Source organism: Sorex fumeus, unplaced genomic scaffold (assembly GCF_029834395.1).
Source record: "Sorex fumeus unplaced genomic scaffold, SorFum_2.1 ptg000080l, whole genome shotgun sequence".
Lineage (NCBI taxonomy): Eukaryota > Metazoa > Chordata > Mammalia > Eulipotyphla > Soricidae > Sorex > Sorex fumeus.
Window position 1 is genome coordinate 4,151,654 of NW_026606137.1, and position 23,079 is coordinate 4,174,732.

Sequence of the window (23,079 nt, forward strand, 5' to 3'; positions counted from 1 at the left end):
AAGAAACTGTACTAAGTGAAATAAACCAGTCGTAAAAGGACAGACACTGAATGATTCCTCTTGTGTGAGGACCATAAAGCAGTCAAATTTATTGATACAGAAAACAGAGTACACAAAGTGGCATTATTGTTTACTGAGACTAGCGCATCCCTTCTATGACAGTGCTAGAAATCTGTTTCACAACAACACAAATGTAATTAACACTACTTAACTGCACCCTTAAAAATGCGCAAATTAAAAGCGATTAAGATGGATGTGATTATATCAACGGTGCAGAGAAAGTTTTAACAAGACTCATCATCCATTTATGATAAACAATCAACTAAAGGATCATACCTCAACTTAATAAAGACTATACATAAAATAGCTAACATCACTAAAAATAGTAAAAATAACAACCAGTTTTCCTCCTAAATTAAGGCAAGAGAGATCTAGAAAAATAATACCAGTGGTAAAGAGCTTCCCTTATATGTGATTGACCTGGGATCAATCCCTGGCATCCCGTATGGTCCCCTGAGCACCACCAAGCAGGAGTGAGTGATCTCTGAACACTGCCAGATGTGCCTGCAAAACAAACAATATTTTTAAAATTCTTAATAAAATTAAATTAGGCAGCAGACAAGGATGTCCACTCTCACCACTGTGCAGAATAGTCAACTAGCCACAACAATTAGAAGGGGAAAAGAAAAAAAAAGAAAAGATAGCCAATCTGGAAAAGATTAGTTTGAGATGCAGCACATGCCTTGCAGGCAGGAGGGTCAGATTCAATTACCAGTAGTGCATATCCTCCCCAAACACAGAACTGGGAGTAACTCTTGAGCACTTCTGGGTGTAGTTAAAAAAAAAAAAAAGCAAATAAACAAAAATGCCCAAGTTGGAAAAGAAAGATGTAAAACTAACACTAGTTAGAGACTATATGAGAATATATATAGAAAACCCCTACTCCATGTTAAATATCTATACACTATCGTAAATCAATGTTACCTCAATAAAAATCGAGTGGAAAATTTAACAGTGGGAAATTTAACAGTATTTTACAACAAATATGAGAATATATGTATGTTGCCTTTGCCCTCATGGACTCTATTATTTAAAGAGGGAAAACAGTCATGAAATAAACCTTGGAATAGGAGATTAGTCAGGACTATAAAGAAAATAAAGAATAATCAGGCAGGTAGGCTAGAAATCAGACCAGCTTAAGGTGGTCTTCAGAAAGTCCACTTTAATTTAGCACTGTAGCACTGTCCTCCCGTTGTTCATCAATTTGCTCAAGCGGGCCCAGTAACGTCTCCATTGAGAGACTTGTTGTTACTGTGTTTGGCACATCGATTACGTCACGGGGAGCTTGCCAGGCTACAACTTAGATATTTATTGACTTCTCCTGAGATATATACCAACTGCCCAGTTCTTTGTGCAAGTGTAGACTGGTCCCAGAAATAAGTTTCTATTAACCCAGTTTCTAAGCCCATGTTCTGCAGCATTCATGAAGGCAACAGTGATGTCATCAAGTCTCCTTACAATAACAGATCCACTCACTCTGCTCCTTCTTCCCAGACCTCCCAATGCGCAAAGTGAGCTGAGGATAACAAGTGTTGGAGTCTATGCTGAAACATTTTTATGTGTGTGATCCTTTTTGATTTGGTTTGGTTTAGACAAGTTTCAGTGACGTTCAGGGTTACTCCTGGCTCTGTGATCAGGGATCACTCCTGGTGATACTTGGCGGACCATGTGCAATGCCAGTGATTGAACCTGCAGGCCAAATTCCATGTCTGCTGTATTTATTTCTCTGGTCCTCTGTTTTGGGTCTAATGGTAAGCACTTTGTTATTTTTTTAAATTTTTTTTTATTTATTTATTTGCTTTTTGGGTCACACCTGGCGATGCTCAGGGATTACTCCTGGCTCAGCACTCAGCAATTACTCCTGGCAGTGCTCAGGGGACCATATGGGATGCTGGGATTTGAACCCAGGTTGGCTGCATGCAAGGCAAATGCCCTACCTGCTGTGCTATTGCTCCAGCCCAGATAAATTTTTTGGGGGGGTCACACCCGGCGGTGCTCAGGGGTTACTCCTGGCTCATGCACTCAGGAATTGCTCCTGGCAGTGCTCAGGGGACCATATGGGGTGCTGGGAACCGAACCTGTGTCGGTCATGTTGGCTGCGTGCAAGGCAAACGCCCTACCTGCTGTACTATCACTCCAGCCCCTTGTTATTATTTTTTAAACCTTTTTTTTTTTTGCTTTCTTCGGAGAGCCCGGCAAGCTACCGAGAGTATTCGATATGCCAGACACAGTAACAACAAAGTCTCCAATGGAGACGTTACTGGGCCCGCTCGAGCAAATCGACGATCAACGGGAGGGCCTTTACCTTTACCTTTTTACCTTCTTCCTTGAGTTAGATTATAGCTAGCAGTGCTCAAGAGCTATTTTTTGCCTCAGTGCTCAGGACTAATCCTTGCTCAGAGGATGATATACTATGCTGAGGATTCAAACCAGGGCTGGCTGACTGTAAAGAAAGTACCTTAGCCTCAGTACCATCTCTCAAACCCTGGCTATAATATTGTTGAGCCTTCTTTGTTAGCATGGATATTGCCTTTCTATGGGGCCTGAAATCTCAAAGCATCCTTGATGTAATTTAAAGTCATATACGTCATATTATAAAGAGAACTGGAGCTCAAAACCTACCTCTGAACCATCTTGGGGGGTATACGTTGTAATGGATATTGACAAATTTTATGAAATAATGTGTCCTTCTTCATTTGGAGATCTGATTGGCTTTATTGAATGATTAATGGCTCAGAGAGCATCTCATCTACCAGATAGCAAAGTGCTCACACAGCCGTATGGCATAGAAGACTTTTGTACAGAAACTGGCATGAAGAGAAAGAGAGAGGGTCATTGTGGGCCAGCCATTTTCCTATCTGGGAGGGATGATGTCTACGGGAGATTACCTTTCTAGAGCTGACCAGGAAATTCCAGATTGCCTGGTTAAAGATTAAATTTCTGGGAGGGGCTGGAGAGGCTATTAGCTTAGGTATTAAGTCTCAGTCTGGTGACATGGACCTTAGCACAGTGATCCCATCTGAGGTGCGCCGTGTCCTCATTAATTGTCTTTTATTTTATCTATTAAGTTGTGGTTTGGAGGGTATACTTGGCTGTGTTCGGGGCTTTCGCCTGACTCTGTGCTCAGGGATCATTCCGGGGGAGGCTCAGGGGACCAGAGGGGATGCCAGAGATGAACCCTGGGTCGGCTACATGCAAGGCAAGAGCCCTACCCATTGTACCATCACTCCATCCCTCACTAATGATCTGTTTTATCCTACCTCACCAAAAGGGAAACCACAATAGAAGCATTTGCCAATGAGCCTTGTTTCAACCTCAATCTCTGTTTTACTGCTCAACCCCACCCCGCCCCCACCCTGCCCCTGCCACCAGTGCAGGACCTGGCTCTAACCAGGTCTCCCAGAAGGCATCTGATTTGTAGGGTTCCCCAAAGCTAAGCGTAGTAGAGGACAGGAGAGACAGGACCCCTTTCTTCTCCCTTTCCATCTAGCTGGTAAGTCTTCACTGGGGAACTGGGATTTCTAAGCTCATTCAGACTTAGATGGAGCCCGGAAAATGTAGCCAGGTAACGATGTGAAGCCCAGTGAGAACATTTTTCCACTAGGATTGTTGCAGTGATGGAGGTAGACGACGCAGGCTCAGTGATTGCGGTTGGTCTCTCATAGGTTACAGATAAAGATGGACACTTCAGTCCAGAACTTGTTCAAGGGAAGGGCTCAACGGAAACTCACTTGTCTTATTTTTCCTTTTCCTTTCTTGGCTTTTGGGCCACATCCAGCTGTGCTCAGGGATTATTCCTCTTGGGGCTTGGAGAACCAGAAGAAACAGAACCTGGGTTGACTATGCAAGGCAAGAGCCCTACCCACTGCACTATCATTCTGGCCCTTGAGGCTCACTTTATGCCCAGCGAACCTCAACCATTACTAACCTAGCTCAAGCATCACCACCTCTCTACCATTCACTGATTCCTGAGTCCAGCTGTTAGAGGAGTCTCGGGTCTCTAAAATCAGGCAGGCTTCTTACCTCAAGTCTGAGTCAGGTCAAAGAAAGAGTTTTTTTCTCCTCCTTCTAATTCCCAAGTTATCGACTAAAGCCTGCCCTGGCAGAACTTTGTTCCCTAACCAAAATAAGAGCCTTTTTATTTGCCTTATGATCATCATTAACATTATTAAAAGGCATTTGTACATTCCCTACCCCCTCCCCCGATCCTGGTGACTCATACATCTTCAAGGAGACAGAAAGTTTAGCCAAAACGATTTGAAATGACATTTTTTTTAATTTGGTAAGCTTTCTCATAGTAGAATATTCACCCTAAGATCTCTCTCTACCCACCTTTTCACTACACACACACACACACACACACACACATCCCCCTCTCCTCCCTTCTCTCTCCCCTCTTCCCCCCCCCCCCCCCCCACACACACACACCAGTTAAGTTCTTCACCTCTTGGACATTGTTTGAAGGAAGGAGATGAAACTGAAGAAGGAGAGGGACACAGATTTGACTCTCTTGACAAACGGGTCCTCGGGTGAGTCAGGTGGGCCTGGGAGGGCAGCTGAAGGAGGTAAGGAGAGACACAGTCCTTAACTTCCAGAAAACTATAGGAAAGGGCAGCAGTCACAGCAGTTGGAGAGTCCTTCAGTTGACCCCAACCCTGAGAAGTTGGGATAAGCTGAATGGACAGTTCTGCTGACCAATAGGGCTACCTCATAGTAGCCATCACAAGCAGATTAGACTGGATGTTTAACTGGAACTCTCTGGGTGTTCTGTTTCAATATCCTCCACCCATCATCACCCCCTTACCCATTCACACTCCTTTAGTTGGGCCTCAGAGTTTTTGGTATTTCCCTGCTGATCCAGCTTCATCCCTTCTTCTTCTTTTATTCATCCCTCTGTAGAATTATCGACATTCATTTCATTCATTCATCTACCAGAGGCTAATGTTTTAAAAAGGTTGAATGGATCTTGTCATACCTTGCTCAATCCCATCAATTATTCCTTTAGAACCATATTAAAGAAATTGAGTATGAACTTCTTGGCTCAGCCCGGAGGCTCTGTTTATCTCTGCAGCCTCACTCTGGGGTCCCTTCCCCTGAACCCCCAGTTTAGATAATTATCTGCAGTTCTGAAGTACCACAATGCACCAGCCCCTGTGCTGCTCAGAGATCCACTTCTTGGCATACTGCCACTTTGTCCTGTACTACTTTGTTCAAGGGTAAAAAGGTAAAGGCCCTCCCGTTGATCGTCGATTTGCTCGAGCGGGCCCAGTAACGTCTCCACTGGAGACTTTGTTGTTACTGTGTCTGGCATATCGAATACTCTCGGTAGCTTGCTGGGCTCTCCGAGAGGGGCGGAGGAATCGAACTCGGGTCGGCCACGTTGGCCGCTTGTAAAGCGAACGCCCTACCCGTTGTGCTATTGCTAACTTTACCTTTTAGTGTCTACTCAATCTGGAGCCCCTTCATGGTAGTCTCATGCTATATTTGGGACTTCCTTGATGTCTTTTAACTGTCAATTTTCTTGGCTTCTTCCCCCATCCCCCACCCCCATTCCCCCGACAAGGAATACTTGAAGGCCAGGACTGTATTTATTTCACCAGTCTAGGACCTGGCAAAACAGACTCATAAAATGTTTAGATAATAAATGGTCTTGAGAGGATATTGCTTTTCCCAGGAAGGAGAGATTCAGAAATGACTTTAGACAGAAGGAATCCTTCTGCACCCTTATGTCCAATCCCAGCTAAATGCTTGATGGATCTGAGCTCGGGAACACAAATTTATTATCTCTCCGAGATGAAGTCACGGTCACGGTCCTCCCGTTGTTCATCGATTTGCTCGAGCGGGCCCAGTAAGGTCTCCATCAGGAGACTTGTTGTTACTGTGTTTGGCATATCAAACACATCACGGGTAGCTTGCCAGGCTCTGTCGAAAAAATCATCCTCCCGAGATGAAAGAACTTTAGAATTCCAAAGATTTAGGATGGGGTAGGAACTGGGGAATCAGAATGGAAAGGGGACTTGGTAATAGAAGCAATGGTCAGAAAGGAGGACCAAATAAAAGGTGTTGGGAGGATCCTCCCAGGATGGGAGATGCGTGCTGAGAGTAGACTTTAGACCGAATATGACTGCCACTCAATGCCTCTTTTGCAAACCACAGCACCCAAAAGGGGAGAGAGAACAAAAGGGAGTGCCCTGCCACAGAGGCAGGGTGGGATTGGGGAATGGGGGTGGGAGGGCTACTGGGATTATTGGTGGTGGAGAATGGGCACTGGTGGAGGGATGGGTACTTGATCATTGTATAACTGAAACCCAAGCACAAAAATTTGTAAGTCTACAACTGTACCTCATGGTATTTCACTAATGAAATTTTTGTTTAAAAAAAAAGAAAGAAGGGAGGACGCTGAGGCCTTTTTTGTTTGCTGGGTTTAGGGTGCTTTTCTTGAGGGGGTGGCAGGAGGAGCTGTCACATCTGGCTGTGGTCAGGGGTTACTTCTGACATGTTGTTAGGAGGTTGCTATAAGGGGTGCTCAAGGAACCTTTTGTTGCCCGTGATAGAACCCAGGATTCCTGCACGCAAACAATATACACTAGTCCTCAGAACAGTCTCATTTTCACATTCTCTTAACTTTTCTTTTCTCTTTTTTTTTTTTCAGTACCAGGCACAGAACCTAGAACTTCAGATGTGTAAGGAAAGTGATCTACTGCTGAGCCATATCCTTGGCCTTAGGTAGCTGGTTTTGAAGGTTGAAAGGGACTACAAGCCAAAGAATGTAGGTGGTGTCTGGAGCTGGAAAAGGCAAGGAACCACACCCCTAACATTTTTAGAAGGCTGGCCTACACCTTGAATCAAGCACTCTCAGGTGGATTCTGGACATCTCACCATCAGAACTAGTAGAAGATGCCTTTGTATTTGTATTGCTTTGAGCCAAAAAGTTTGTGGTAATTTGTTATAGCAGCAATAGAAAAGAAAGATTATTATTGTTACTATTATTATTATTATTTAAACAGAACAAAGAAGGGCAGACATGCAGATATAAATGTAGAATATATATATATACATACATATATATGTATATATATATATATATATATATATATATATATACTGTAGCACTGTCCTCCCATTGTTCATCAATTTGCTCGAGCGGGCACAAGTAACATCTCCATTGTGAGACTTGTTGTTACTGTGTTTGGCATATCAAATACGTCATGGGTAGTTTGCCAGGCTTTGCTGTGTGGGCAGGATATTCTCAGTAGCTTGCTGGGCTCTCCGAGAGGGGTAGAGGAATCAAACCCAGGTCAGTTGCATGCGAGGTAAGCACCCTACCTGCTATGCTATGGCTCCAATCCATTTATATACATGTAAACATATGAAAATTAATTTCCCCTCTGGATGATAAAATCAGTGCTCAGGAAATTTTGAGTAGGACCCTCAGAAAAGGAGAAAGGAGATATTCACTATGAATTACTCATTCAGGCTCTGAAGCAGCCACATACCTGTAACAATTCTTTGAGACCTCTATGACATGGCAGACAACTCTCTCACCCCTTGTTGGAGAAGACAAGTATGCATGTCCTTCCTGGGCACCTAAGTCAGAGTGCTACAAACATTAACAGCAGTGCTTTATTCTCAGCCAAGGAGAGATGAGAGCTAACACGGAAGGAAGAAGGAAGACAGAGGGCCTGAGGAGTAATTTAAGAGGAAAGCAAGATGGATAGTCTCTACTGTGTTGGCTGGGCCGAGGAGGATGGTTGAACACACTTTTGTCTTTTGCATGCTGCTCTTCCAGACTGATTCTGCTGTAAGGTTGAAGAGTCCAGCCCCATTCAGTCAATGGACACTCATTGCGGAGAAGCAGTGGCCAGTGACTGCTACACAGATGCACTGTGCTTTATCTGGGGACATGGCAGGCACCTCCAGCTCTAAGAACAGAGAGTCAGGTGGGTCCTCTAGCTATGGAAGATGGCTCTGCAGGGCCTGGGCCAGGGCAGCCACCTTCTCTACCTCCTCATTCTCAACAGCAAGGCTTGCAGCATAGCTCCCAAGCTGTGGAATGGCAAGAAGTCAGAGTCTCTTCTGAGCTGCATCCACAAAACATGCTTTGGGTCTTTTGGGTGCCATAGAGCTGAGTTGGGTAGAAGTGTGGTCGTGTCTACCTTCGCAAATGATGGCCAATGCAATTCTTTTTTGTCCATGATTTTTTAAAAATTCAATCACTGTGAGATACAGTTACAAAGCTTTCATGACTGAATTTCAGTGATAAAATGGTCAAACACCCATCCTTCCACCAGTGTACATTTTCCACCACCAATGTCCCCAGTATCCCTCCCGCCACCCCCACCCAACCCCACCCCCTGCTTCTATGGCAGACAATTTCCTTCTTACACTCTCTCTCTACTTTGGGGAATTATGGTTTTCAATACAGATACTGAGAAGCTATCATGTTTGGTCTTTTATCTACTTTCAGCACACATCTCCTATCCTGAGCAATCCCTTGAACCATCATTGACTTAGTGACCCCTTCTCTATCCCAGCTGCCTTCTCCCTCAGCTCATGAGGCAGGCTACCAACTATGGAGCGATATTCCTGGACCTGTGTCTACTGTCTTTGGGTGTTAGTCTATATCATGATAGTTTATATTCCACAAATGAGTGCAGTCACTCTATGTCTGTCTCTCTCTTTCTGACTCAGCCAGTGCAATTTTTTCTTATTTTCGGGTCACACCTGGCAATGCTCAGGGGTTACTACTGGCTTTGCACTCAGGAATCACTCCTGGCAGTGCTCAGGGGATCATATGGGATGCTGGGAATCGAACCCGGGTCGGCCGCGTGCAAGGCAAACGCCCTATCCGCTGTGCTATCATTCCAGCCCCGCCAATGCAATTCTTATTCTTCAGTTAAGCATGTGCACTAGGAAGGAGACTCAGGGTTGAGTATATTGATGAATATTAGACCTTCTGTTATGAACTGGCTGAGGGTATGAATATAAGTAGATATGACAATACATCAGTACTTTCTGTATTTTTTTAACAGATTCGATCAATAATATAGGAAACAAACAAACAAACAAACAAAAAATAGCTCAAAACTAATATCATTAGGTTCGTGGTTCTAAGAGTATCAGTTTGCTTCTCCATGCACTTTCTCTCCTTAATGATTCCTGAAGGACTTTTCATCTCTCTTGGCCTTATACTCTTTTCACCAAGTAAACATATTGGTGATAGTCTAGGAAAAGTTACCTCCCACAAATTAAATTCAAGGAGTTCCCTGAAAACCAAGTTACTTCACTTGCCTTGAAGATCTGGTGCCCCCAATCTCCACCCCAGCTGCTCACCACCATCACCACTGCCAGGACAAACATGAAAAGATGGTTAGTTCAGTGTTTTGTTTGATAAAAAAGATAAGATTTTTTTTCTGTCTCAGATTCCTGGTTTAAAAAAGTCACCATGAATTTCAATTTCTGTATAGTGAAAATTACTGTTTTGAAATATTGCAAAGAAAAGAAAAAATAAGATCAATTATTTCCTAGAGTTTTCACAAAGAGCAACCTCAGGAAGAATAGACTTTAACATTAATAATGGATAGTTCTATATACTGGCAAGTTTCAACATTGCCAAGTCTTTAAAAAAAAAACGCCCTTATGATTTGCCTAATGATAGAATCAAGAGGTTACAAAAGATCTCTTCAGTGCATATGCTGCCTGAGCCCATGTGCTCCTTGTGCCCACATGGCCAAGCACATGTGGTGCCCAAGCACATGTGTCGTCCGCATCTCCCCTCTTGAGATGTGTACTTTCCATGTGTTCATGTCTAATGCTGGGGTGTGTGTAGGGGCTTTCTCCACCCTTGAAAAAGTCCACGTTCTCTCTTGAGCACCTCTCTCTCTCTCTCTCTCTCTCTCTCTCTCTGTCTGTCTGTCTCTCTCCCACCTTTCCTCCCCTCTCTCTAGCTACTTTTCTCCATTTCTTGACTCTGTCTCTCTCAGTGTCTCTGTGTGTGTCTCCCTCTTTCTCCCTTTTCCCCTGCCTCAGCTACTATTCTCTCTCTTTTTCTCTCTCTTACACACACACACACACACACACACACACACGCACACACACCCCTTCTCCTTTCTTGCCTCCAGCTACTTTTCTCTCTCTGTCTCTCTGTCTGTGTGTCTCTCTGTCTTTCTCTGTCTCTGTCTATGTCTACAGCTCTACATCTCTGTCTGTCTGTCTCTGTCTCTCTCTCTTCTTCTTCTTCTTCTTCTTCTTCTTCTTCTTCTTCTTCTTCTTCTTCTTCTTCTTCTTCTTCTTCTTCTTTTTCTTCCTCCTCCTCCTCCTCCTCCTCTTCCCTTGCTTCAGCTACTTTTTCTATAGGCTTCAACATTTTTCTTCTTCAACTTAAAGGCAAGTTCTCAAAAGAATTCAGATTGAGTCCTTCACTCTCCCCTTTAGGAAAATTCACCAACTATTTTCTTGTTCTCCTGCACATCAAGGCACAGAAAGTTGACTTGGAAGTTAAAGAACATTGGCAGCAGTTAAAGAACATTCATTCCTGGAGGTGAGTTAGCTTTTAGAGGTTAATGCATGAGTCTAAGACCTTGATACTCTAGCGACTGCCGCAGCTGTCCTTCACACTGAAAAGCGGGGAAGTTGATCAAGAATTCAGACTCGGGACAACACAGACAGATCCTTGCCTGGTAGAAAGGTAGTTCTCAAGAACTGACCATTGGTCTCAGAACCCATGCAGAGCTGGAGTCTGCACCTAGGGTAGTCTGCTCTCACTATGGGAAAGCTAGAATGAATAAGAGAGAAAAGCAAGACAGCAGAAATATTTAAAAAGCTCTCAAAAGTAGGATGCTTGCCTTGCATAAAGCTGAGTTTGATCCCTGGCACCTCACATGGTCCCCCAAACCCTGCTGAGAGTGATCATTGGGCAGAAGTAAATCTGCACACTTCTGGGTATTGCCCCACCATCCAAAAAGAAGGAAAGCACTCAAAAAATGTAAAAAAAAAATCACTTGATCACTTGATCACTCAACATCCCATTACTCATCAATTTGCTCAAGCGGGCGACAGTAACGTCTCCATTCATCCCTGCTGTGTGCTAGTGTAGCCCAGTGCCATCTGCTCACTCCAGGAACATGAAGAGCCTCAAACCGATTCAGGGTCTTGACAAAGAAGTCTGACCATCTCATAGGTGGGCAGCCATGCAATCTTTTGACGTGCTGTGGAATCTAGTCTGCAACAACTCTAGTCCAGCGGTGGTCCCCAAATCACGTTACGTGTCCAACCCATCTGATTTTTGACGCCTTGGCAAAAGAGGCAGCGTCCCTGATTCTCAATCGTCAACGGAGGTTGGAACTCGGGATTCCTTTTCTCACTTGAGTGAAGCGTGATACTCCAAACATAGCTCTTTCAATTCCTCTTTGGGAGACCTGAATAGCGTTCTCATCTTGTTTTCATAGGGTCCAGGTCTCTGAGGCATATATTAAGGCAGGAAGAACAGTGGAATCAAAAAGATGTGCCCGAAGCTGAGGTTCTTCGTCCTCTTAGCTATTTCTTCAACGTTCTTGAAGGCGTTCCAAGCCGCTCTCTTCCTCCTGCGCAACTCAGGTGCCAGGTCATTCGTCATGTTGACTTCTCGACCTAGGTACTCATAACTGTTGCATTCGGAGATGTTTGTTCCGTTGAGAGCAAATGGAATGTCAGGAACGAGACCATTTCTCATAAACATTGTCTTTGTGAGATTCAACTGTCGTCCGACCTTTCCACACTCACGGTCAAAGTTGGCCAGCATTTGTGCTGCTTGGCTGATGTTTAGTGTTATTAGAATAATGTCATCAGTGAAGCAGAGGTGGTGTAGTTGTCTATCTTCACTCCCATTCCTTCCCATTCCAGTCATCGCATGATGATCTAGAGGGTGGCACTGAAGAGTTTCGGTGAAATGGTATCACCCTGCTGAACCCCTCTCTTGACATGGATGATCCTGAGCCCCAATCCCTGCCAGGAGGCTGTTGACACAGGAACCTGAATACTGCCAACAGCCAAACTCTCAGCTCATGGGCTGATTCTCACCTGTAGACCTGTTTTGCTTCATCTTTGTTTTGATTGACTGAAAACATTAAACTATTAGGAAATTTCTTATAAAAATATGGATTTTAAACTGGAGACATAGCACAGTGGAGGGGGCACTTGCCTTGCATGCGGTTGACCAAAGTTCAACCCCTAGCATCCCATATAATTCCCAGAGCCAGGTGTAAGCCCTGAGCACTATTGGGTGAAAATAAATTTTTTTTAAATCTGATTCATAGCACAGCGGTAGGGCGTTCGCCTTACAAGCAGCCAACATGGCCGACCCGAGTTCGATTCCTCCGCCCCTCTCGGAGAGCCCGGCAAGCTACCAAGAGTATTCGATATGCCAGACACAGTAACAACAAAGTCTCCAATGGAGACGTTACTGGGCCCGCTCGAGCAAATCGACGATCAACGGGAGGGCCTTTACCTTTACCTTTACCTGATTCATAGGTTTAAGTAAAATAGACAAAAGAATATGCTCCCATCCACACTAAATCTCTATTTCACACATTTCAGACAATTAGAAATTCTCTGTTCTTACCAAGTTGGGGTCATGGTGCCATATCCCCCTTCTCCCAGCAACTCAGCAGTCACGCCCATAAGCCACCTCTGGTTGGTGCCAGATAATCTATCTGGTCATTGACCACAATCCAGAACCACATGTCCTTCTCTTCCAGAAGGGAGCATAACACAACATATGCCATAACAATGCCACCAGACCCCACACCAGGCTGTTTTATTCAGGTCCCCTAGGAGGAGAGCAGGTGAGACCCCTCCCCACCCCAAGGGACCCAGGCCCAGCAGCTGAAAACCTCCAGAATCCAACCATCGCCATGCTTGCATCCACTGTCCACACGATCAGGCCTAGCCTCACCCACGAGTGAACCTATTCCTAGACTGCTCAGCTGCATTAGCGGCCATGAGACAACACATACTTCATACCACCCATACTCCAAGAGTACTCTACCTCATTTGATGGGGTTTAAAGTAGGAAGCAACCAATCTGAGAGAGAAATATTTTTTGTACAGATAGATAGATATAGATACACACATATAGATAGATATATGATAGAGAGGTAGATATACACACACACACACACATATATATATATATATGTAAAGGTAAAGGCCCTCCCGTTGATCGTCGATTTGCTCGAGCGGGCCCAGTAACGTCTCCATTGGAGACTTTGTTGTTACTGTGTCTGGCATATCGAATACTCTCGGTAGCTTGCCGGGCTCTCCGAGAGGGGCGGAGGAATCGAACTCGGGTCGGCCATGTTGGCCGCGTGTAAGGCGAACGCCCTACCCGCTGTGCTATCAAGCACACAAGGCTCAATCTTTAACAACATGTTAGTGATCTCTTATAGAAGGGCTTAATAGCCCCTGGGTGAAATGCAACAATCTTCAAACTCTTTCCTCTAAGGAAACTTTTTTTGTAGTATGTTCAGTGTTTTTTTTTCAACAAATAATACAAAATAAATTATTTCGGTTCTGCTTTGGGGCCGCGGTTGGGGTTCAGGATGGAAACATCTGAAATATAGTGATGGGATGGTGTAATCATGGTGGGATTGGTATTTGAATATTAAATGTAATCAAATATTGTGAACTACTTTATAAAATAAAAAAATTAAAAACAAAACTGGTGTCATATGTTGCCTCCTGCCGGATCCCTGTGGACATTAGAATGTGGGCTTCTACATGGCGGCAGCAGAGAAGGGCTCTCCCCTCTTGTCTCCCCATCAGCTTGAGGTCCTGGCTGTCACACCCACAATCTGCTTCTGGGTTCCATCTCAGCACATCAACAGTCTTGATCCAGAGACTCCCAAATAAATCTCAAAATGGATTAGCTCCCGACAGAGATGCCTCTGGACCCCAGTCATTTATAATTTTAGAATTCCAGAAGCTTGCACAACCTCTTATGATATTCATAATTAGCAAGAGAAAATAAATGACGTAGCATCTGCCCCTGGCAGGCAGGCTTCAATGGTGGCGGGGAAATTCAAAATAATGGTAGTGGGAAGGTGTAATCGTGGTGGAATTGGTGTTGAAATATTGAATGTAATCAATTAATGTGAACAACCTTGTGAAAATAAAATTTGAAAAAGAAAAGATAATAAAAGAATGTGGGCCTCTGCCTTATAACTCTGGAAATGTTCTTTCCTGAAAGCTGAGCCTCATTTTCTCCTCTTAGTCAACTTTTATACCCCATAGTATGGGCTGGAGCGATAGCACAGTGGGTAGGGCGTTTGCCTTGCACACAGCTAACATGGCCGACCCGAGTTCGATTCCTCCGCCCTCTCAGAGAGCCCGGCAAGCTATCAAGAGTATCTTGCCCACACTGGCAAGCTACCCGTGACGTATTCGATATGCCAAACACAGTAACAACAAGTCTCACGAAGTAAACGTTACTGGGCCTGCTCGAGCAAATCGATGAACAACGGAAGGACTATGACCGTATGAGAATACCCCATAGAGTTTACCCTTTCTGGGGCTTTGATCAACCTGTCCCAAACAAGTGAAAATACTTGTTGGAGCCCTCAATTGATATAAAATCTGTGAAAGCTAATTAATAGAAAAGAAAGTGAATTTGGTCACGAAAATTAAACAAATACTAAATGATCTATGAAAAGGAGATGGCTGTGACTAACAGTGGGATCCTATACTTTATCCCCTATTTTTTTCTAGCCCTATAATTCTTAATATTTCATTGAAAATCAAAGCAACCAAATTAATTTAACACTACTGTCTGCAAGGCAATGTTTTTTTGTGTAGTTTAAGTGAAATTTAGGAAACATACATAGAAACAATGATGGATCACCCATGCTTTGTATGGGCTTGTTCAACCCTACAAGTCAAAAAGAGGAGAAAAAGAGAAGCAAGACCCAGGGAGCATTGGAGCAACTTATGCTACAACTTCTACAGGAAGTCTGTTTACTTACTCAACAATGATTAAGCATGTACCATGTGTCACTGCTATGCTCAGTAAGAAGGTACAGCAGCAAGCAAAAATGGCCAAGATTACGTTCCTCATAAAACTTATTTGCAACTTGAAGGAGAGAAATAAATGCGAACAATTTTTGAAAAAAAATATTAAGCAGTATGGAAGAAACAAAGCAGGAAACGAGGGTGAAGAGTGGAGAGATTGGGAGAGATTGGGAACTCCAGGATATGTATTCTAGAGTAAGTAAAGGCTTCCCTGCAGAAGGAACCTCTCAGCAGATGCCTGAATTGTGATAAGGGGGCCAATCCTACGTATCAGAGGAGTGTTCTGACCATAGAGATCAACACATACAGAGGCACGGTCTGTATTTGTTGTACCACGGTCACAAGGCTGAATCTCTGAACCATCTCTGAGTTAAGCATTATACAATTTTTATTTTATTTTATTTATTTGGGTTCTGGGGTCACACTTGCAAGTGCTCAGGGGATGCTCCCCCAGCTCAGTGCTCAGGCATCACTTCCCAGAAGTGCTCTGGGGACCATGCAGTGCCAGGGATCAACCAGGGTCTTCTACATGCAAAAATCTATGCTCATAGGTGGGTACTTGCCTTGAATTCTGCCAACCTGCCTTCAATCCCCAGGAATCTTGTATGGGACTTAGAGCTACCAGGAGTGATCTCTGAGCCTGTGCTACCATGAGTAAACCCTGAGCACCACCAAGTGTGCCCCTCCCCCAAAAAAAGTGTAGGATAACATTGGTTTGTCCTTTCTCCCGTGCCACCAGAAACTTAGGTTTATTGGGTTACACCCATCACAGTGCTCCCGAGTCACTCCCATTCCTCTGTGTTTATCGTTAACCTCTTCTCTGTGCTTTGCTTCCCCTATTTGTTAATCACTTATATCCCCAAATCAAATTCTGTGACTTGTCAGGTCGAATTCTTCTAAGGACTCTGAATTTTGTATTTGTAAGTGAAATGTTGCTTTTCTCCTTCCCTTATGTCCTTTGTTTAGTTTACTTTAAAGCAATGTCCTTTTTGTATAGACACAGGAAGACAGTTCATGCTATGCTTTTGTAACTTGGGAGTTAACTGACTCCGAATAATATTTACTCCTGGGCATCTGTCATATTTACTCGGCTTAAGCCTCAGTTGCCGTTAGTTCCTACCACCTCAAAAGCAGGGTCCCAATGAAGGGACCTGTTGGACCCAGGGCAAGCTGTTAGCCACCCTGGCATTGAAATGGGACAGGCCAAGTGCCATAAAACCTATAATAAGTTAAAGAGCATGGTCGTGAACAAATTCTGTCATGACGCAAAGAGAAGTGACTGAACAAGAACCCTGGTGGGTCAGGAAGGACTAATTTGACCTGAGAACTCTAGTCTGGGCTCTAAAACGAGATGTCCCCCGCAGAATCATCTTATAAGATTAATATATCTTTTACTGTGTCCATACAAAATGACCAGAAAAATTAAGAAATAAATCTAAGATGGAGAAGTTTGTCCTTAGATTAAAAAAAAATAGGTTCTTGTGGTGATGGGGCGACTAAAACCTCATGGGACGGGGGGGGGGGGCGCTCCGGCCCGTCCTGCACGCCCTACCGAGGTCACCAGTTGCCCCCCACGAGTGGCTCTCTGGCACGGCCATGACTCCAGAGCACAGAAACCAATCTCTTAATTATCTGACTCTCAGTAGAAATACTTCCAGGGTTAATAAGTAAAATAGCAGAAATCCAAAATCATTTCATTCTTGAACCCAGCTGTAGAAAGCAAATCATTTCACAACGCTTTTTCAGCATGTCTGATTGGGGGGGGGGGGAAACTCTAAATAATAATGGTGTATCTTTTATCGAAACAATGGATCTAGTCAAAGTAGATAGAGTGTTAACTAGAATTCATCTGCCTCACAGGCACTGGGAGGGATGGGCGGTGGGGGTTTATTGGGGTTCTTCGTGGTGAAAAATAAGTATTGGTAAAGGGAAATGTGTTTGACATTTGCATGACCGAGACCTAAACCTGAAAGCTTTGTGACTTTTCCCACAGTGATTCAATAAATAAATAAATCATAAAAAAAAATTGGAAACAAAAAAAAAAATAGTCTCTTGAGCAGATCTCCTCGCAGAAGGAGATCTTGATTTTAGAAGAGTTTCCCTGGAAGTAAGGGCTTTACACATGTTGATTGTGCTATCTGACCTAGGTGTAGTTGTACCCACAGTGCTTGGAGGTTGAGCTCACGACCAAGGCTGTGAGATGGAGCATGGAGAGAGTGGCACAAGGGACAGGAGATGGGAATGAAGAGCAATGAGATGGGGAATATGGGAGTGGGTGAGACTGAAAGGAGGCAGATGGAGACAAGATCGGAATAAACTGCGACTGATCACCAACCAGCCTGGCGGCCCTGTTCCCTCCCTCGTGTGTCTGTTGGTGGCTGTGGCAGGCCAGGATGGGGAAGTGGCTCATGGTCACTGGACATATATGCTGTCTCTTTACAATAGCCAGAATCTGGAACAAACCTGAGTGCCCGAGAACAGATGACTGGTTAAAGAAACCTTGGTACATCTACACAATGAAGTACTATATAGGTGGTAGAAAAGATGAAGTCGTGAAATTTACATACAAGTGGTACCCCATGGAAAGTGTCATGTTAAGCGAAATGAGTCAGAAAGAGAGGGACAAAGAAATATTGCATTCATCTGGGGAACATAAAGTAACAAAATAGGAGTCTAACACACAAGAAGAGCCGATATTAGTACCAGGAGGTTCACTCCATGGCTTGGAGGCCAGCCACACACGCTAGGGATAAAGACAGCTCAGATAGAGAAGGGAGCACCAAATAAAGGGTGTTGGGAGGATCTTCCCAGGATGGGAAAAGTATGCTGAAAGTAGACTATAATCCAAACATGATTGCCACTCAATGTCTCCTTTGCAAACCACAACACCCAAAAGGAGAGAGAGAACAGAGGGGAATGCCCTTCCACAGAGGCAGGGTGGTATGGGGGGGATAGGGGGTGGGAGGGATACTGGGACCTGTGATGGTGGAGGATGGGCACTGGTGGAGGGATGGGTACTCGATCACTGTATAACTGAAACCCAAGCACAAAAATTTGTAAGTCTACAACTGTACCTCATGGTGTTTCACTAATAAAAATTTTAAAAAGAGAGAGAGAGAGAGAGAGAGAGAGAGAGAGAGAGAGAGAGAGAGAGAGAGTGCCATGCCTCTCACTTATTTTGTGATTACACAAAATAAAACCTGCCTTCAATCCCCAGGACCCTACATGGGCCTTAGAGCTACCAGGACTGATCCCCGAGCACAGAGCCACAACTAAACCCTGAGCACCACCAGGTATGCTCCTCCCCCCCAAAAAATAGCTCAGCCCTTTGAGCTGCCTCTTTAACCGGTCAGCTATTTTTAATACAAGAGATAAGGTTCCTGATGCACAGAGCCATTTATAAAGTGACTCTGCATTTATCTAACTAACCCAATCACTCCTTCTATAATTTAGCAATCCTTCTTTTAATAGAACTGATGTCCACACTGTACATTCAATATTCATATATACCTCTGGTTTTCTCTTTTATTCTTCTTCCTCCTATAATACATCCCCCAACTTTGCCTTTCAAGGCGAAGTCAAAATTATGTATCGTTGGGCTAGAAATGTTGGTTCCATTCCTGGCAGTGCATATAGGACCCTGAGCTCTTCCAGGAGTGAGCACTGAACACAAAGCCAGGAGTAGCCCTTGAGCACTGCTGGGTATGGCCTCAAAACTCCCCCAATAATTATATATCCTCCATTGAAAATGATTCTCCCATTGGAGTCATTCAGTACCTGCATTATTGTGGCAGGTGATAAAATTGGGTGGAACTCATAGACACACATTCAAATGAATGAAGTAAAATGAATAATCTGAGTGATGCCAGCGGATGGATTCATCAAGGTCAATATCCTGACTATCAAACGCCAGACTACATTTTTGCAAAATATGACCACAGAGCAATACTTGGCAAGGTATTCTGAGGATCTTTGTAGCTTTTATTTTCTTTTGGGAGGAGAGGTGTTGGCTGTTGGGCCACACCTGATGGTGCTCAGGGCTTACCCCTGGCTCTGTGCTCAAGGATGACTCCTGGTGGTGCTCAGGGAACCATACAGGGAGCCAGTGATCAAACCCAGGTTAGCTGCATGCAAACAAGCCCTCTCTACTATTCAGTTGCACGCAAAGCAAGTACTATTTCTCTGGCCTCTGTTTTAGTTTGTTATATCTGGAGGTAAACCTACAGCCATTCAAATAGGGGGGGAAATCACATTTTTCATAGAAACAATGAAATGTAAAGCTTTGTGGCTGGAGCGATTGCAGCATTTGACTTGCACACCGTTGACCCGGGTTCAAGTCCCAGTATCCCATATGGTCACCCAAGCACCACCAGGAGTAAAATTTCTGAATGCAGAGTGAGGAGTAACACCTGTACATCGCCAGGTGTGAACCAAAAGCAAAAAAAAAAAAGAAAAGAAATGTAAAGTGTTTATTAGTTGAGAGGAGGGGAGATTTTCACTTGTTGTAAATATATCTATCTAATTGCCATTTTACACATTTCTAACATCTTGAGCAAAATGCACTGTTTAAATGAAGGCCGTATTTATCAGCCTATCAAAATGGGACATCTTATCAGGACATCTTTTATGACATCTAATCATCTCATTCCTACTTTGGACAAACTTGCAGGCTATCGAATGTAGCCTGCCCACAGGGCAGAGTCTGGCAAACTCCCCGTGGCGAACCCAATATGCCAAATACCAGTAACAATGATGGGTCTCATTCTCCTAAAGAGCCTTGAATATAATCTCAGGGCTAGGATGAAGGAGACGTTACTGGGGCCTGCTCGAGGCAATCGACGAATAACAGGATGATGAAAAAATGAAATCAAAATGGGACGTGAGTTTCCTCTGGAGCAATTTATTCTCAGTGAAAATTCACTGGTGCAAAAAATAATAATAATAATAATAAATTTTTTTTAAAAAAAAGAAAATTTACTGGTGCCTATTAATTGCTTCTTTTCCTTTTTTCTCTTATTATGTTCACAAATTGCCCTTCAAAAACTTTTTGCAGGACTGGCATATATGGCCTGCAGAATCTACTTCCTTATCCTTTTCACAAATTGGAACAGTGTGTACCCAGTCCCAGTCTTTTGGCATCTCTCCCTGGCTCCGAAGTCCCTGAAAAACTGCCAGCAGTCTGCTCAGAGATAAATTCTATTGGAAGGCCAACCGGAATATGTCCAAACTCTGAGACGCAGCTCATTCAAAGCCGTGTTCTCTTACAATGCCCACACTCATTTGGGGCTTCGGTGCTTCCTCCTGATTGATACTTGTTTCATGAGGATTCAACTTCACAGAGGCTGGGGCAGGGAATGCAGCACTCTGAGATGGGGGTTAAGAAGTCCTAGGGCAAATCCAGATTCTGTGTTCCACTAGACGTGTGAGTTGAAACTAAGCCACCCGTTCATTTACACATAGTAGTTCGTATCGTGGTTGCTAGCGTGTCAGAACTGTAGTGAAGACTGAATAAGATATTCTTAGGAGTGTCGAGCACAAAATTAAGAGTAGCAACAAACAGAAGAAAAGCAGAGTTGAGGCTGCAGAGTTGTTAGGGACCAGGAAGTCATCTCCCTCTCTGTCTCTCTGTCTCTCTCTGTCTCTGTTCCTGTGCTCTCTTCCTCTCTCTCCTTGTCTTCCTCCTCCCTCTCCTTTTCCCTCTTCCTCCCTTCCTCTCTATTTCTCTCTTCTCTCTCTCCTTCTCTCTCTCTCTCTCTCTCTCTCTCTCTCTCTCTCTCTCTCTCTCTCACACACACACACACACACACACACACTCTACCATCCTCTTCTCTCTTTTCTCATTCTGGTGCCTTTACCTCAGAGTTCCCAGCCTCCAGAACTGTGAGAAATAAATTTCTGTTGCTTCAATCAGCCAGTCTGTGCTATTTCATTCTTGCAGTTCCAACAGACTAAGACGCTTTCATTGAATCTGTGCCCTCTTTTTCCTAGTGTGGCCTTTTTCAAATCTGAGCTAATTAACGAGCTTTTGCATTGCAGCCGACTCAACCTCTCTCCAGTGCTCAGTTTCCTGCCTTTCAGTTTGTTCATTGTATCCTTGGGTCTCCTTTTTTTTTTTTGAGGGCTCTTTTATGCTCAGGAGATATTCTCCTCAGGGGTGCGGGTCGGGTCACTAGGCCAGTGTTCTGTTCCGGAAGAGTTAGGTGTTTGAGCAGAACAGATAAAGCTGACTGTGTCTTTTCTTAGGTATCCAAGCTTTAAAAAGAGGCTATTTCTTACCAAAACTCACTGTGCGTCAAAGGGAGCTACTAATTTCAAGTTTCAGGGTCCAAGTGAAGCCTAGCAATGCCCTCTTCTTCTTCTTCTGTTTCCTAGGGCCTGCAGTTGTTGGCTAAGCAAATCAAAAGGTCGCCCAATATAATTATGAGACCTCGTGGCTCCTTTCCACGAGTCCCTATAGCATGGGTTTAGTCCAGGATCATATATCCTAGCTCTGTCTTTGAAAAATAAAAAAGTGGGGGTGGATGGGGGGACGTGGACTTGGAAAAAATTGACTTAAAAATAAAACAACTGTCCTGTCCTGTCCTCCCGTTGTTCATCGATTTGCTCGAGCGGGCCCAGTAACGTCTCCATTGTGAGACTTCTTGTTACTGTGTTTGGCATATTGAATACTCTCGGTAGCATGCCAGGCTCTCCGAGAGGGGCCAAGGAATCAAACCCGGCTCGGCCGGGCTGGCTGCTCGCAAGGCAGGCGCCCGACTGCTGTGCTATCGCTCCAGCCCACACACAACAACAACAACAAAAAACAAACCTTGGGCTGGTGAGAGGTAGTACAGCAGGTTAGATGTTTGCCTTGCACATAGCCAACCCAAGTTCTACACTCAGCACTTCATACAATCCTCCAAGTTCTACCAGGAGTGATTCCGGAATGCAGACCCAGGAGTAAGCCCTGAGTACAGTTGGTGTCCCATTCCTCCAACACACACACACACACACACACACACACACACACACACAACAAAATTGTAAAATGAAAATAAATTTATCTTTAAATGCCCACTAGGGGGGCTGGAGAGATAGCACAGCGGGGAGGGCGTTTGCCTTGCACACGGCTGACCCAGGTTCGATTCCCAGCATCCCATATGGTCCCCCGAGCACTGCCAGGGATAATTCCTGAGTGCAGAGCCAAGAATGACCCCTGTGCATCGCCGGGTGTGACCCAAAAAAAGCAAAATAATAATAATAATAATAAAATAAATAAATGCCCACTAGGCTTTATTGACGAGGAATACGATCGACTGGTTCAGCACCTCCATGAATGTGCGAGGAACGCCAAGATAGCCACAAAAAGTCGCCTATCTTCGAAAACTCTTGAGCTAATTCGCCAGCGTGGTTTGGCGCATGCCTCAGGCAACCGCAAGCTAACGTCCGAGCTTGCAAAGCAGTGCAGAGATGCGATCAAGGAAGACCTCAAAGAGAGACGAGCAGAAGTACTGGTAGATGCGGCAGAAGCCGGGAAAAGTATTCGTAACGCCCGCCTGTCCTTCGCCAACTACAAGACCAAGATGACTGCCCTCCGACGTCCTGATGGATCCATCACATCCTCCAGAACGGCAATGGAGAAGATTATCCATGACTTCTACTCAAATCTCTTCGATAGCCATGTCCACTTGCCGACATACCAAATTCCACAGGATGGGTATGTCGTTCCCAACGTTCTCCCTTCCGAAATCCGACACGCCATTTCGTCAGTAAAGAAGCAAACAGCACCCGGCCCAGACAAGGTCAGACCTGAACACCTGAAGAACCTGCCGTCAGTACTCATCAATACACTGGCTCGGCTCTTCACTCGCTACCTGTCTGAATGCAAGGTTCCATCTCAATGGAAAACCAGCAGGACCGTACTACTGTTCAAGAAGGGAGACATCCATGACATTGGCAACTATCGCCCGATCTGCCTATTGTCTGTCATCTACAAGT

General features: G+C 44.4%; 1 pseudogene; it reads left to right on the forward strand.

Moving 5' to 3' along the window:
- Positions 1 to 23,079, forward strand: part of LOC130038830 (tubulin alpha-1 chain-like) — an 85,361-nt pseudogene that overhangs the window by 13,356 nt on the left and 48,926 nt on the right.